The 15,048-nt window shown below is 35.8% G+C and overlaps 1 long non-coding RNA gene across 3 annotated transcripts in view; it reads left to right on the forward strand.

Moving 5' to 3' along the window:
- LOC108701479 overlaps nucleotides 1-15,048 on the forward strand; it is a 112,517-nt gene that overhangs the window by 41,254 nt on the left and 56,215 nt on the right. The window contains exons 2-3 of one of the 3 annotated variants that reach the window (XR_001933186.2): nucleotides 2,350-2,443; nucleotides 2,796-2,939. This is a non-coding gene — a long non-coding RNA (uncharacterized LOC108701479). The remainder of the gene's footprint in view (nucleotides 1-2,349; nucleotides 2,444-2,795; nucleotides 2,940-15,048) is intronic. The other 2 variants (XR_001933185.2, XR_005964102.1) reach the window with 2 other exon arrangements.

The following is a 15,048-nucleotide window of genomic DNA, read 5'->3' on the forward strand; positions in this document are numbered from 1 at the left end:
TTGGTTGTTCTGGGCAACATCACTAGTATTGCTTCATTCCACGTTTTACAGTGAAACATAACCAGTGATTACCAGCACGGCTCCCTAAAATTTATTTATTAATTACATAAACCTAATAGGATTGTTTTGCCTCCAATGATGATTTATTATATTTTAGTTGGGATCAAGTTCAAGATACTGTTTCTATTATTGTAGAGAAGGAAATGTTTTGAAATTGAATTATCCTGTAATTCATAGCTTTCTGGATGATGGGTTTCTGGGTCACATACCTGTTTGTTATTTAACATGTTATTTAACAGGTTCTCTGGATGTTGGAGGTATTTTATTACTTGTATTTCTATTCAGTCTGTCCTAGTAGTGTCATTACCATTGTTTTTAGTGGGTATTGGGTAAATTGAACCCTCGAAACCAGATACAGTAGCTGATAACATTCCAAAGTGGAGAGCTGCTGGACAAAAAGCTGAATAATTCCAAAAAACACAAAAGAAAGAAAATGAAGGTCATTGAAAATTCTCAGCCTTTAATTGTCTATATCATACTAAGGGCCGATTCATTAACTTCGAGTGAAGAATTCGAAGTTAAAAAACTTCGAATTTCGAAGTTTTTTTTGGGCTACTTTGACCATCGAATGGGCTACTTCGACCTTCGACTACGACTTTGAATCAAAGTATTCGAACTAAAAATCGTTCGACTATTCGACCATTCGATAGTCGAAGTACTGTCTCTTTAAAAAAAACTTCGACCCCCTAGTTCGGCAGCTAAAAGCTACCGAAGTCAATGTTAGCCTATGGGGAAGGTCCCCATAGGCTTTCCTAAGTTTTTTTGATCGAAGGATATTCCTTCGATCGTTGGATTAAAATCCTTCGAATCGTTCGATTCGAAAGATTTAATCGTTCGATCGAAGGAATAATCCTTCGATCGTACGATCGCAGTATTTGCGCTAAATCCTTCGACTTTGATATTCGAAGTCAAAGGATTTTAATTCCTAGTCGAATATCGAGGGTTAATTAACCCTCGATATTCGACCCTTAGTAAATCGGCCCCTAAGAGTTAATCTAACTGTGAGTTAACGCTTTCAAAAGGGTTTTTGAATGTATAAATACTGTAGCAATAAACAAATGTAATATTACACATGCTGTTTGTTCATTCTTTTAATATTTTCATGGCTACAGATTCTGTTCCTTCAACATTAAGCAGCTTTTATTATAATGTGCCCCTCAGAGCACTTTACACTTTCAGTTATATTTGGTTACTGTGAAATAAAAGCTCAGTGTTATCTCAATTAAACAAACCACAGGATCGCAGGGGTGTCTGAAATAAAGTTTATTCACACATTTCCTATAATCATAAACATAATGCCTTTCAAACAAATAGAAAATACCATTTATCCAGTTATTTAATGTAAGGCAAACTCTTTATGCTTTTATTGATATTAAATAGGGACAACTTAAGAATTAGATGTTATAATATATGTTTATAATGCAATCTACAACTGCAATGGTATATTTATTTTTCATGACATTTTACTGCCCAGTTTATTAGGATGTAAAGTTGGAGTATTATTTATATCACACGATTTCTTAAGCTATCCCAAATTGTCAAGGCTTAGGAGTTATTTAACAAAGGTCGACTTTTAGAGCTTTGTGAGCTTTTTTATACCTTGAATGAACTTCAATGAACTCACAACTCAAATGGTTTTTAATTTAATAAAAAACACGAATGTAAAAAACTTGAATCAGTGCAGTTGGGGGTGTAGTTTTTTTTTTTTTTTTTTTAAACTAAAAAATCGATTTTTGACTAAAAAATACCCTTGAAAACTCATTTTCGTGGAAAACACAACGTGACCTTTGATAAATAACCCCCTTAAAGTTTAGATTGCTAGATATTAATTTATTTATGATGTTTTGAAAAACACTTTGATTCTGCTCTGTGAGACGTTGATGTATTTTAATCAGATACCTATAAGACTAATTCTATACTTTAGCCAACAAAAAAAGAAAATAAATAAAGGTTCTGTTTTTATACTCCCTCACAAGGTAAGGCAAACATATGAGCTATGTATAATGAACTCATCCCTTTAGTGTAATTTGTACATTTTGAATTACTAAGGGGCAGATTAATAAAGGATTGTTGTTTTTTAATAAACACTACCAATGGGTAAAATTCATAAAACATACTTATATTCAATAATATGACATACAAATGACTGTGGTTTTTAACATTCATTTAATTGTGTGGTAACTTTTTTTGCAACCAAAAATAAATAAATCATAAGAAAAATGCAAATTTTGTAAACCCCATTTATCCGCTGATTGCCATGGATTATAAAATGTACAACCTTTGGTTTAGGAACTCCGCCTGCCCCAGATCGTGCATTTTACAATCTGCAGTTTTGCCCTTTGGCTTTAGCCCTTTAAAGGACAAGGAAAACATTCACTGGGAGGTGAGTAAATGTGGCATTTTTACTGAATTTGGTTGCTAAGCTTATATAGTTTAAATGGATTTTGCAAACTGGTCTTTTATAAATACAAAATCACTGTCAATGTTTTATTTGTGCACAAGGACCATGCACAGTGGTTGTCTTAATGCAAACTCCCTTCTTTTCTGCTAGCAATTAGCACAGTTCACCACAATTCACAAAAAAAGAAAAGACTGACAAAAAACTTCAATATATAAAGAAGTTGCTCACCTTTAAGTTAACTTTTAATATGATGTAAAGAGTGATATTCTGAGACAATTTGCAATTGGTTATCGTGTTTTTTTTTTTTTTTTGAGTTATTCTGCTTTTTATTCAGCAGCTCGCCAGTTTTAATTTCAGCAATCTGATTGCTAAGGTCCACATTACCCAACAATTCATTGATATGAATAAGAGACTGGAATATGAACAGGAGAAGCCTAAATAGAAAGAAGAATCATAAAAAATAAACGAGAGAAAAAAAGTGAGTCAATTGAAAATTACTCATCATTGCAAAAATGCAACCTCCCAATATGTTTGTTGAGCCTGGGATTTGTTGGCATTCTGACCCTTCAAAAGTTGAAAGCTAGGGTACAGTATCTCTAAATTGACTTAGCTTAGCACCCAACATTTGAATGTACGCTATACTTCTCAGGTATTAATATACAGACAAAAAATGCTGTTCTATTTGCTTTCTGGCTTCATTTTTTTTTCTTTTTCTCTGTTTTTTTCTGTTGATGCTTTATAGGTGTGCAACTCTGTTCAATAAAAATGTAAGTCACAAAAAGAATATAAAGCAATCAATATTCTTTGTCTCACCAAGGCTGGAGGTGTGCATGAAATAGAATGAATATATTCCTGCCACTGACAAATTTCTAGCAGTTAATGAGACAGCTCCTGTTAGGAAATCATGTGTTTGCATAAAAACAGAAGAGGTATAAGGGAGGCCACTGTTATCTGCTGAATACAAGCATCTACAACTGGCTTTACATTGCTGATATAAAAAAAAGAAAATCCACATTCTATAATCTGATATGATTTTCATATGGAATCTCTTTCATCTGATTAAGCATAATAGTATAGTATAGTATAATACAACTATAATAGAACTATTTAACATATTGTATCAATATATTTTCTAAACTACTTAAAGGCAATGTTATTTAGACTTTTTACAGAACCATCAGCACCAGGAACACAAATTATTTTTCTTATTTTTGTCCTATACCTAAACCATTTTCTTTATGAGAAGGTTTTTACTGCAATGAAGCAATACAGTTCTTAATGAATCCGATGTAATCTGAGTGTAGGACTGGCCAGATATGGTATGACTTTGATGTAGTTGGCCATCTTAAATATATTGCAATATATGGACAAAAAATCCCTGTTTTGTTTAAAGGGTAAGGCATTTATCAGTAGCAGTATGCACAAAATGTCTCAATGACTTCAATATATTGATAATGGGTTGAGTGCAGAGGACTCTTGTATTTGACTATATGTATTTTGTGGTCACACCCTCATTGCACCCCCGCCTAATGGTTTTAAAAATTAGTGGTGAGCACACCTTTCCCTTGTTTGTTATAGTTATACAGGAGCAGTGACCAGCTCCATGTTGTAGCTCCCACCCTTCCAAGCTATAGTCAGGTGATCCCACTGGTGTCTTATAAAAGGGCAGCCAAGTTTGGGAGTTTTACTTTGAAAGCAGCAAGTAAGTTGCAGGTAAAACTTAGTCCCTTTGTAAAAATTATAATGAAGCAATAGAATTCTTAATAAATCAGATTTCATTTGAGTGTAATACTGGCCAGATATGGGATGACTTTGACGTAGTTGGCCATCTTAGATATATTGCAATATAATACACAAAAGCAATGAATATCTTGTAAATTATATCCTTATAAACGGTGAGTCCTGATGTCATCAGTTATAAACGGTGAGTTCTGATGTCATTTCTGTCACATGACTCACTGAAACGTGTGTATTATAATAAATAAAGTACCCCCAGTTGTAAAATATGAGGATATTAGAAGTTACCTCGGAGTTCCATGACCTGTACAAAAACACTTGGCCTTCGGCCTCGTGTTTTTATATGGTCATGAAACTCCTTGGTAACTTATAATATCCTTATATTTTATAAGAGGGGGTACTTTATTCACTATATATGGACAAACAATCCCTGTTTTGTTTAAAGGGTAAGGCATTTAGTAGCTGTATGCACAAAATTTATCAATGTCTTAAATATATTGATAATGGGTTGAGTGCAGAGGACATCTTGTATTCTCTACTCTATTGCACAGTATTTTAATCAGTTTTGCGGTGTTCAACCCTTTTTGTGCTGCCTAAAGAATGCCACATAACCCGACTCTTGTATTCAATGTGGCCTTAGAGAATGCCTATTTATAAATTGCCCTCAAAAGACCCTACTTATAATTATGTCTCATTTGCAGACTCTTCGGAATGTAAGTACTTGATTACTTACTATTTACTTTATTGTACTGAATTTATTTCTATAGCATTACAAAAGTGATGAGTAAAGTTTTTTTGTAGTCTGGATTCACTGAACTGCTACTAAATTTCACCATAGAAATTTTCATAGCCAAAAAAAGCTCCAATGTATTTTGTGCAGAAAAAGTTGCTTTGAAAAAAAAGGCGTTGCAAAAAACCACCCATTGACTATAATGGGTTTTGGTGAATTTTGCAGATAAGAAGTGTCGTATTCAAAAGTTGATTAACCACCTTTTCTTTCTGTCATAGCTGCTCTGTATAAAGTGAAAGCTCTGCAAGAACCTATTCATTGTATTATATAAGTGCAAAAAAAATCAACACACTAAATAGAAAATATTTAGAAATTGAATTAGAATTGATATCTAACAATTAGATATTGTCCGGCCTAATGGCTCAGGGAGGTTGACGTAGGGACCAAGGAGGAAGCAGCTTGTAGAAAAGATAGATTCACTGTGTCCAAATAAGAAAATGTGTTGTTGATTTCCAGGCAAAAGAGCAAAACAGGCAGATAGTAGCAAGGTCAGAGTCAAAGCAGAATGCCAAGAACTGGTAGATAAAGTCAAATTAGAAATTTAGAACACACAGGAACTCTTAGTAAGAAGGACCTATATTTGGGCATTGAACCTGGGAACCTGGCATCCGTTTATTTAGAATTTTCCAACTGAAATGCAGCTCAATGACCTCAGATATAGATATTGCTGTGATTGCAACACATCATCAGCACATGATAGATCACCATTAAGTACTATAGAGGAGATTTCAAATATATAAATTAAAAAGGCTTTTCCTGGTATTTTGAAAATTTTCAGTGTGAAAAGGTAATGTTGTCCCCTTAACAAATATCAGATGGTACTTAGGTCGCCACCATTTGAAAATGATCTTAAGAGCAGGGCTTTAGTGGCTGGGCCAGGTGGCGACAGAGGGTTAGACAGTCATGTAAAGGGGTGATGGTGCAAGGGGGTAAATTGATGATTTAGGGATTGGAATGTGGATTTATTTAGACTAAGGAAGGATAAGAGAAACTTAGAATTGGTATAGATCTGGGCTTTCGTCTGTAGGCCAGGGTCGCAACAAGAGGGCATTACAAATTTACTGGCAAATACATTGGAGGCACATTTGTAATACAGGCATTTTACTGGATAAGCTATTGAAATGCCTGACAGGTGGCAAGCCTGGATTGCATTGGATAGAGGTTAATGTGGGTAATTCTGTCTGTATGCTTGATAGTAGGCAATGCTATCTCATACTATTCTGACTGAGTGTATATGGGTTTCCTAACAGTATCTGGGAATATACAGATGCTAAAACATGAAAGTGTTTCTGCATTATTTTCTGTGGGAGCTGGCAGCCAGCTTAACTCAAACATAATAAGAAAATTCAGACAAAGAAGCTAAAGTACATTATAACTGAACTATTAGCACCTATTTCTAGATATTTAACCTTTGTTTTTCTTCTTTAACAAAATGAAATATTTTTCATATTCATGTTGTGCTTTGTACTATAATCACACTAACAAACAAAGCTTTATTGTAAGAATTATACTACTGGACAGCTACTCTATGTTGAGCTACTAGTTTACTTTTTCATTTAGATGATTTGTTTTCATGCATTATTGGGTATGGGGAAATAAATTAACTGAATTCTGACTTGTCATGTTGACTTTCCTAGTTGTGTGTGGGTGGATATTGTTGTGCAGTGTTTGAGTTAAATTAATAGAATTTGTCACAGACAGGTTTTGGTGCAAGAGATGCCTGACCCTAAAGAGAGAAATTCATAACAATTCAAAAGCAATTTCCCAGGCATGTTTGCAAAGGAAAAACAGAGACGATTCTTCAGCTCTTATATATATATATATATATATATATGAATAGAAGTATATACATAAAGCTTTATAACCCTGATGAATTTGTATTAAATATGTTGGTTATTGAATGTTGAGCAATTGTACCAGGCCTATCCTGCTTTATTATGAGCCTACTAGGATCATAATAAGTTCTAGGTTCCATAATCCTGTATGTGGAGGCTTCTGGTCTTTTGTACCAGTCTGGAAGAGCTTAATAAACCTGTGTTTAACAATTTTGTAATTATCTATCTATCTATCTATCTATCTATCTATCTATCTATCTATCTATCTATCTATCATCTATCATTGAATGCCTGCTCCCTACTGAGTTTTGGAAGCTGTATAAAGCTAAAGTTAAGTAGCTACATGTTTAACTCATTAAGAAAATTTAGGTTCCCCCAGTGATTAATTTACCTGATACTCTGGGCCAGTGCTCCTGTTAGTAGAAAATGGCACTGGCCTAGGGTTCTTTTCAGTGTGCACTACGGAGCATTCCTCTTTCTCCACTGCTTCTTTGTTCTTTATCCCAGGGTCAATGAATGTGCAGTGGAGTAAGAAAGACAGCCTTTTTGTTAAAGTTCTGGTTTTCACTCTACTGCGCCTGAGAGAAGAATAGGTCTTCCCGGACAAGCATAGTGGAGGGAGGCAAGATTTGACCGGGTTAGACAGGCCTTAGTCTGAGAAAGGGGCAGGATTAGTGGAGGGAGAAAGAGGAGGGGTTACCAGGCAGGGTGAATCCAGCAGGAACCAGTGGCATCCATCTTACAGGGAGCAGCGAGGTGGAAGCAGCATCCCGCCCTCCCGCCACATATGACATAGATAATGGTGTTACGTCAGCATGTATTAAGCTATGGCAGCTGGGTAGCGGGGGAATGCTTGCCAGTGTGGGTAATGGGGCTGTAGTGCGGACATATTAACTTTTGAGATGAAATATACATACTGTATATATATATAAATTATATATATCTCAAAGTCAACATGTTCGCACTTATCTCCAAACTATATTTTGAGGCAGTGTGGTAGTTTACATGGCTTTTGATCTGCGAAAAGTGCAAAGTGCAGATGATACTAAATTGTGCGGAACTGAAGGTTCCATGCAGGATGCTGCCACTTTGCAGAGTGATTTGTCTAAGTTGGAAAACTGGCCAACAAACTGGAAAATGAGGTTCAATGTTGATAAATGCAAGGTTATGCACTTTGGAAAAAATAATATAAATACAAGGTATACACTAAATGGCAGTTTGTTGGCAGTTTTCTTAAATGAGAAGGATCTTGGGGTCTTTGTAGATAACAAGTTGTCGAATTCTGGGCAGTGTCATTCTGTGGCCACTAAAGCAAATAAAGTTCTGTCTTGCATAAAAAAGGGCATTAACTCAAGGGATGAAAACATAATTATGCATCTTTATAGGTCCCTGGTAAGGCCTCATCTGGAGTATGCAGTGCAGTTTTGGACTCCAGTCCTTAAGAGGGATATAAATGAGCTGGACAGAGTGCAGAGACGTGCAAATAAATTGGTTAGAGGTGTGAAAGACTTAAATTATGAGGTTAGACTGTCAAGGTTGGGGTTGTTTTCTCTGGAAAAAAGGCTTTTGTGAGGGGACATGATTACACTTTACAAGTACATTAGAGGACATTATAGACAAATAGCAGGGGACCTTTTTACCCATAAAGTGTATCACCGTACCAGAGGCCACCCCTTTAGACTAGAAGAAAAGAACTTTCATTTCAAGCAACGTAGGGGGTTCTTCACAGTCAGAACAGTAGGTTGTGGAATGCACTGCCAGGTGATGATTCAGTTAATGATTCAGTAATGGCTGATTCAGTTAATGCCTTTAAGAATGGCTTGGATGATTTTTTGGACAGACATAATATCAAAGGCTATTGTGCTACTAAATTCTATAGTTAATAAGATATGGGTATATATAATTTATGTGAAAGTAGGGAGGGGTGTGTGTATGGATGCTGGGTTTTCATTTGGAGGGGTTGGACTTGATGGACCACAAGTCACGAGCACCAGATTGAAAAAACTGTGGAGTTGGTGAGTGTTGACTGAACTATATAGTGGGTAGTTCAGTCAGCAGGTAATGCCAGCCCCTAAGGAATTTCCCTGCAGGAGCCTATGTAAGGCACTGTCTTTTTGAGGCATTTCCTCTCTTGGCCTAGAAGTGGCCAGACCTATGGGGAAGTTAGTACTGTCAGGGCTAGCTAGAGGATAGTAGTGGCGAGTAAGGCGTGAAAGCTAGAGAGGGCTAGCGAGCAAGGATAGTCTGTTGTCCCAACGAGGTGTGATTAAGTGGGGAATAGAGCCCCTGGGTGATGGTGCGTGAGTGTTGGGGATTAGAGTGTGTAGGTGCAGGTTTAGATGGAACAAATAATAGCTCTGTGCGTGCATTCCGGTGGGACAGGGGCCGTGGAGGCTTTGGTGAAGAATGCTCCAGTCGTGCATGTGTGTGTGTGAGAGAAGTATAAAAGGAAGTAATACATATTGTATGAAAATCATCCTTTATTGGCAACCATAACCCTGGTCGTAAGGCTGCCTTCCTTCAGGAGGTTGTTCATCAATAGTGTGTTTTAATTTATTGCACTTGTATGGAAATACTTACTTCTTTCAGTAAAGGCCCTGCATGTTCATAAACCAGTAAATAATCGCCACAGTGCTATGATCCTCATAATCGTTTTCCTTTACAAAACACATGTTAAAAAAGTGATTTTCAGCATGACTAGTAAACACCATTAAAATGCATTTGATGCTAATTTCCCTGCTTTGATGCAGGCAATATGCATTTTTTGTTTGCCCATACCATTTAATAAATAGTTATATTCCCAATACTGAAATGAATCACCCGTTGCTAAATTATAGTTATTGAGTGAGAAAAATGTCAAAATTTTACAGTTGAGTGATGATTTTTCTATATACCGCAGTGTTTGCTGTTCATTATTTTCATAAATTAGACGAAAAGTAGCATACACTAATTATATAGCATGTAGTGATTATACAGAATGAATGGGATTTTAGTAGCAAAGCTCTTTGTTTAGTTAAGAAACTGGTGAGAAATTGTAGGCTGTGGCTAGGTAAACATGTCAAATTTTCTACTTTATAGTGTAATCTTATTCAATGGTTTCTCAAACAACATCGCAAAGTAACTACAATTTTTGCAATTTTAAATTAGTAAGCAATTGGTATGAGGGCACATGCTGTCCAAAAAAATCATCTACTTCTATATTGAATACAGACTATTTGTATACAGAAGATTTGTTTTGCGCATCATCAATTACACATCAATACATATTGTGTATTGCTTGAGTTTTAAATTATGTAGCTAAGAAAATTAGGTTCCAAGCACAATATTAACGTACAGAATAATTTAGTAGGAATGTGAAACATTTAGCCGAAAATCAGCTGCTTAAGTGTTAATTTGTAATACAGAATGTTCAGAACCTGAGGTTTTTCCGGATAACAGATCTTGTTTAATTTGGGTCTTCATACATTGTCTACTAGAAAATTATGCAACATTAAATAAACCCAATAGGCTGGTTTTGCTTCCAATAAGGATTAATTATTTCTTAGTTGGGAACAAGTACAAGCTACTGGTTTATTATTATTGAGTAAAATGAAATCATTTTTAAAAAATGATAAATGGAGTCTATAGGAAACAGTCTTTTCTGGTTAGCGAATCCCATACCTGTACAAGCTTGTTTACTATTTAATACAGCAAATTCCTACTGTGCTAAATGGTATTTCCCATGACTGCTTAATGGGTATTTAATAATTCTTTCTATTAAAATTCTCCCTTCCTTTCTCTGTGAATTTGATCCTCTGACCTGGAATTTAACTAACTGGTCAAAAAAAATATGTTTTATCCTGGCAAAATCTGTACTGTTAAATGGGAGGTAGAGGTTTTTTTTCCGCATAATTATACTTATTGGATCAACCTTTATTAAATTAATTTAAAAATACACGGGGTGCGTTATTGGTAGGGTTAGAGAGGCTTAATGCAATTTATGGCAATAGACAGGCACTTCAACAGAAGCCATGTTTATAGAGACTTAGTGGCACATTTATTATGCTCTGTAAAATGAAATTCACTGAAAAACTGTTAAAGCTGTGTAAAATATTGCATGGTGTGTATGATAGTGATGGGCGAATTTATTTGCCAAGCATGGATTCTCGGCAAATGTTCCTGTTTCGCCGGCCGTGAATGTTTACGCGATGGCAAAAATTTGCAGACAAAAAATTCTGTGACAAAAAAAATTGTTGTGCGTTAAAATAATTTTGACGTCCATTGACTTCACTGTGTTTCGCAAATTTTTTGGCAAAGCGAAACAGGACAGATTTGCCCAATTATGCACATCACATAATTCTACATTGCTTCCGGCTGAAGTTATAAGAAAAGACGCTTAAAAAGTTTTACACTGTTTTTTACACTGTTTTTCAGTATATTGCAGAATCCAATCAAATACCATATATTTTTCCTGGTACAGGTATGGGCCCTGTTATCCAGAATGCTCAGGATCTGGGGTTTTCTGTATAATCTGTTCATAATTTGGATCATCATACTTTAAGGGGCAGATTTACTAAGCTCGAGTGAATAGTTTGAATGCAAAAATATTCAGATTTGGAAGTATTTTTTTGGGTACTTCGACCATCGAATTGGTTGAATTCGATCAAATGATTCGAACGATTCGAAGTAAAAATCGTTTGACTATTCGACCATTCGATAATCGAAGTACTGTCTCTTTAAAAAAAACTTCAACTTCATACTTCGCCACATTAAAGCTATCAAAGTACAATGTTAGCCTATGGGGACCTTCCAGAGCACTTTTCTAAGTTTTTTGTGATCGAATAAAAATTGTTCGAATTGTACGATTCTAAGGATTTTATCGTTCGATGAAACGATTTTTATTCGATCGAACGTTTTGCACTAAAATCCTTTGAATTTGATATTCAAATTCGAAGGATTTTACTTCGAGGGTCGAATTTGAGGGTTTATAACCCTCGAAATTCGACCCATGATAAATCTGCCCCTTAAGTCTACTAGACAATCATTTATACATTAAATAAATCCAATAGACTGGTTTTGCCTCCTATAAGAATTAATTATATCTTAGTTTGAATCATGTACTGGTGTGGGATCCAAGTATGGGATCTGTTATCCAGAACTCATTATCCATTAAGCTCCACATTATGGGAAGGCCATCTCCCATAGACTCCATTTTACTAAAATAATTAAAATTTTTAAAACGTTTTCCCTTTTCCGCTGTAGTAATAAAACAGTACTTGATCGCAACTATAATATATTTAATCCTTATTGGAGGCAAAACAACCCTATTGGGTTTATTTAATGTTTAGATAATTTCTAAGTAGACTTAAGTTATGGAAATAAAAATAATGAATTATACAGAAAACCTGAGCACTCTGGATAACAGGTACCATGCCTGTACTGTTTTACTACTACAGAGAAAAAGTAGTAGAAAAAACTGTTTTAAAAAATGTGGATTATTTGGATAACATGGAATCTAATTGGGCATTGTGAACCTTAAACACCTGCTCTGGAGTTTTGTTAAATATTTTGTCACAAAATACGGTTTGCGATTGCGAAATTTTATTACATACACTGCGAAAGTTTGCAAAAGTAGTTTGGTCACAAACTATGCGAGGAAGTCATTAAGGTCTTAATGAGACAAAAACGGCGCAAACATGGTCGCTAATATTTTGTAGGGATGTAGCGAACGGCGGAAAAAATGTTCGCGAACATATTCGCGAACTTGCGACAAAACATGCGAATAGTTCGAGAACGTCGCGAACCCCATAGACTTCAATGGGAAGGCGAATTTTAAAAGCTAGAAAAGACATTTCTGGCCAGAAAAATGATTTTAAAGTTGTTTAAAGGGTGCAACGACCTGGACAGTGGCATGCCAGAGGGGGATCAAGGGCAAAAATGTATCTGAAAAATCCATTGTTGACACAGCGCTGCGTTTTGTGCTGTAAAGGGCAGAAATCACACTACGTCACTCAGGTGATGTTTCTGGACACGGAATGTGAAAAAGCTCACACAGCTAGGTGGCACTTGGTTAAAGACTGGGCAAACAATGCCTGCAAGGGCAACGTATACACTACAGCAGTGGATACGGAATATATTATTGCTGCTTGGAAAACGTCACTCAGGTGGTGTTTCTGGAGACGGTATTATTATTGATATTTAGACAGAATGTGAAAAAGATCACACAGCTAGGTGGCAGTTGTTTGAAGAACAGATGCAGATGAGAGATCAGCAGCAGGACAGCTGCCCACAGCAGCTACATACAGAGCACTGCAGTAGAAGGTAGATTACTAGCCAGCAAAGCTACCTAACCTAAAATGTCCCTCAAATCCCTGCAGAGTTCTGTCCCTACAATACAGAGCAGTATCAAGTAGATTACTAGCCAGCAAAGTTACTATCAACTGTCCCTCAAATCACTAACAGCTCTCTCCCTACACTAGCTCTTCCAAGCACACACAGGCAGAATGAAAAAATGCTGCAGGGCTTCAGTTTATATATGGAAGGGGAGTGATCCAGGGGGTGTGGGGGTGGTCCAGGAGGGAGAGCTTCCTGATTGGCTGCCATGTATCTGCTGGTCTGGGGTGAGAGGGCAAAAATAAGCGCCAGCTAAGGCGAACCCAAATTGGCGAACGTCGCGCGACGTTCGCGAACATTCGTCGAACGCGAATAGTCGATGTTCGCCCGAATTAGTTCGCGGGCGAACAGTCCGCGACATCCCTAATATTTTGCAATTGTTTTTTGCGATAATGAAGCATATTAAATTCCCCCCATAGAATACAAAAAAAAAGAAGATTTTACAGCTTTGTTGAAAAGAAAGTGATTTTCTTTTGTGATGATTTTTTTCCCAACAACGTAAGTGATCACGATGAACCCATTTAAGTTTTTTCTTACACATGCTAGCGATCATCAATCAGATTGTGGAAAAAGAGATGCTCCACTTGAACACAATTTGTTTTAAAAAACACAATCTTAAAAATTGATGAATCTCTCTCCTAATGCTGGGCTGGTGCCCAGCGCATATCCGTCTTACTAATTAATTTCAAACTAGTACTTTGTGGCCGCAAAAAACAATAATTAACTAAATTAGGCATGTACTGTATCACATGAGATTCCGTGGTATATGACTTTTAGCTGACTGATCAAGGCCATCCATCCATACATCAATCACCGGGAAGAGAATCAATGTTTTCAATCTCTTTTTCTGCAAAGAACAGAATTGATGACAAAAAGAGAACTTTTAACCTATGCACAGGTAACGTCTATATTTGTAGGTCTTGTCTGGCTATTGCAATGCTCTTTTCAAGATTTGTCATAATAATCTCTTATTCTTTTAAAAGTCACCAAAGTAAAAGTTCAATTCTTTCTGAGCCTACACACAAAAATAGAATACTGTACTTTACTGAACCTTATTGAAAGAATATTCTCAGGTAATTGCCATTCCTGAGAGACTGTGATTGTCTACAATGCTATCTAATTGCTGATGTATAATACTGAATTTTTAAATTATGTTATGCCCAAGGATGAACGCAATCTCCATTTTATTTAAAAAATATTAAACTTAATATTTTGTATTTATCACATTTGGTTCACAAAAAAAGGAATTAATATATTTTTTTTGATTTTTATATCATGGATATTGTTAATTACATTGTATTATTTAAATGTTTTTTTTTAATCATTTCATGAATTTTAAATCGAATTATATTTGCTAGTAAAGCTAATAAAGTACTCTCTCCTGTATGAATAAAAGCATTGACTCGAGGTAGAAAAGCATAACTTTGTCTCTTTATAGATCCTTGGTGCATTCTAAACTCAAGTAAAGAATATTGTTTTATTGAATTACCAGGATAGACTAGGATCAGGTTCTTTCAAGCGGACATTATCACTTTCTTAAAATATTTTAATGGACATTATGGAGAAAGGGAAAGATGAATGAGGCTTTAATTTTTAGATTTTTTTTTTTTTAGACTGCATGCATTTCTGTTCAAATGATTTTTCACTACAAGTTAATTGCTTTGACGCTCTTGAAAGTCCTTTCTGGAAATATTATGATGGCTGATTCCCTGAAAGCCTTACATGTTTCTTGGACAGACATAATGGCCAGGGCTATAATAATCTCCAAATGTAACACTTGGTTTGTGACAAGCTGGCTGCCTGTACACACAGTTTTTGGGGTAATTTAGCAGATAAGCAGATAAGGAGCAAAA

The sequence above is a fragment of the Xenopus laevis genome, chromosome 9_10L, assembly GCF_017654675.1.
Source record: "Xenopus laevis strain J_2021 chromosome 9_10L, Xenopus_laevis_v10.1, whole genome shotgun sequence".
Taxonomy (NCBI): Eukaryota; Metazoa; Chordata; class Amphibia; order Anura; family Pipidae; genus Xenopus; species Xenopus laevis.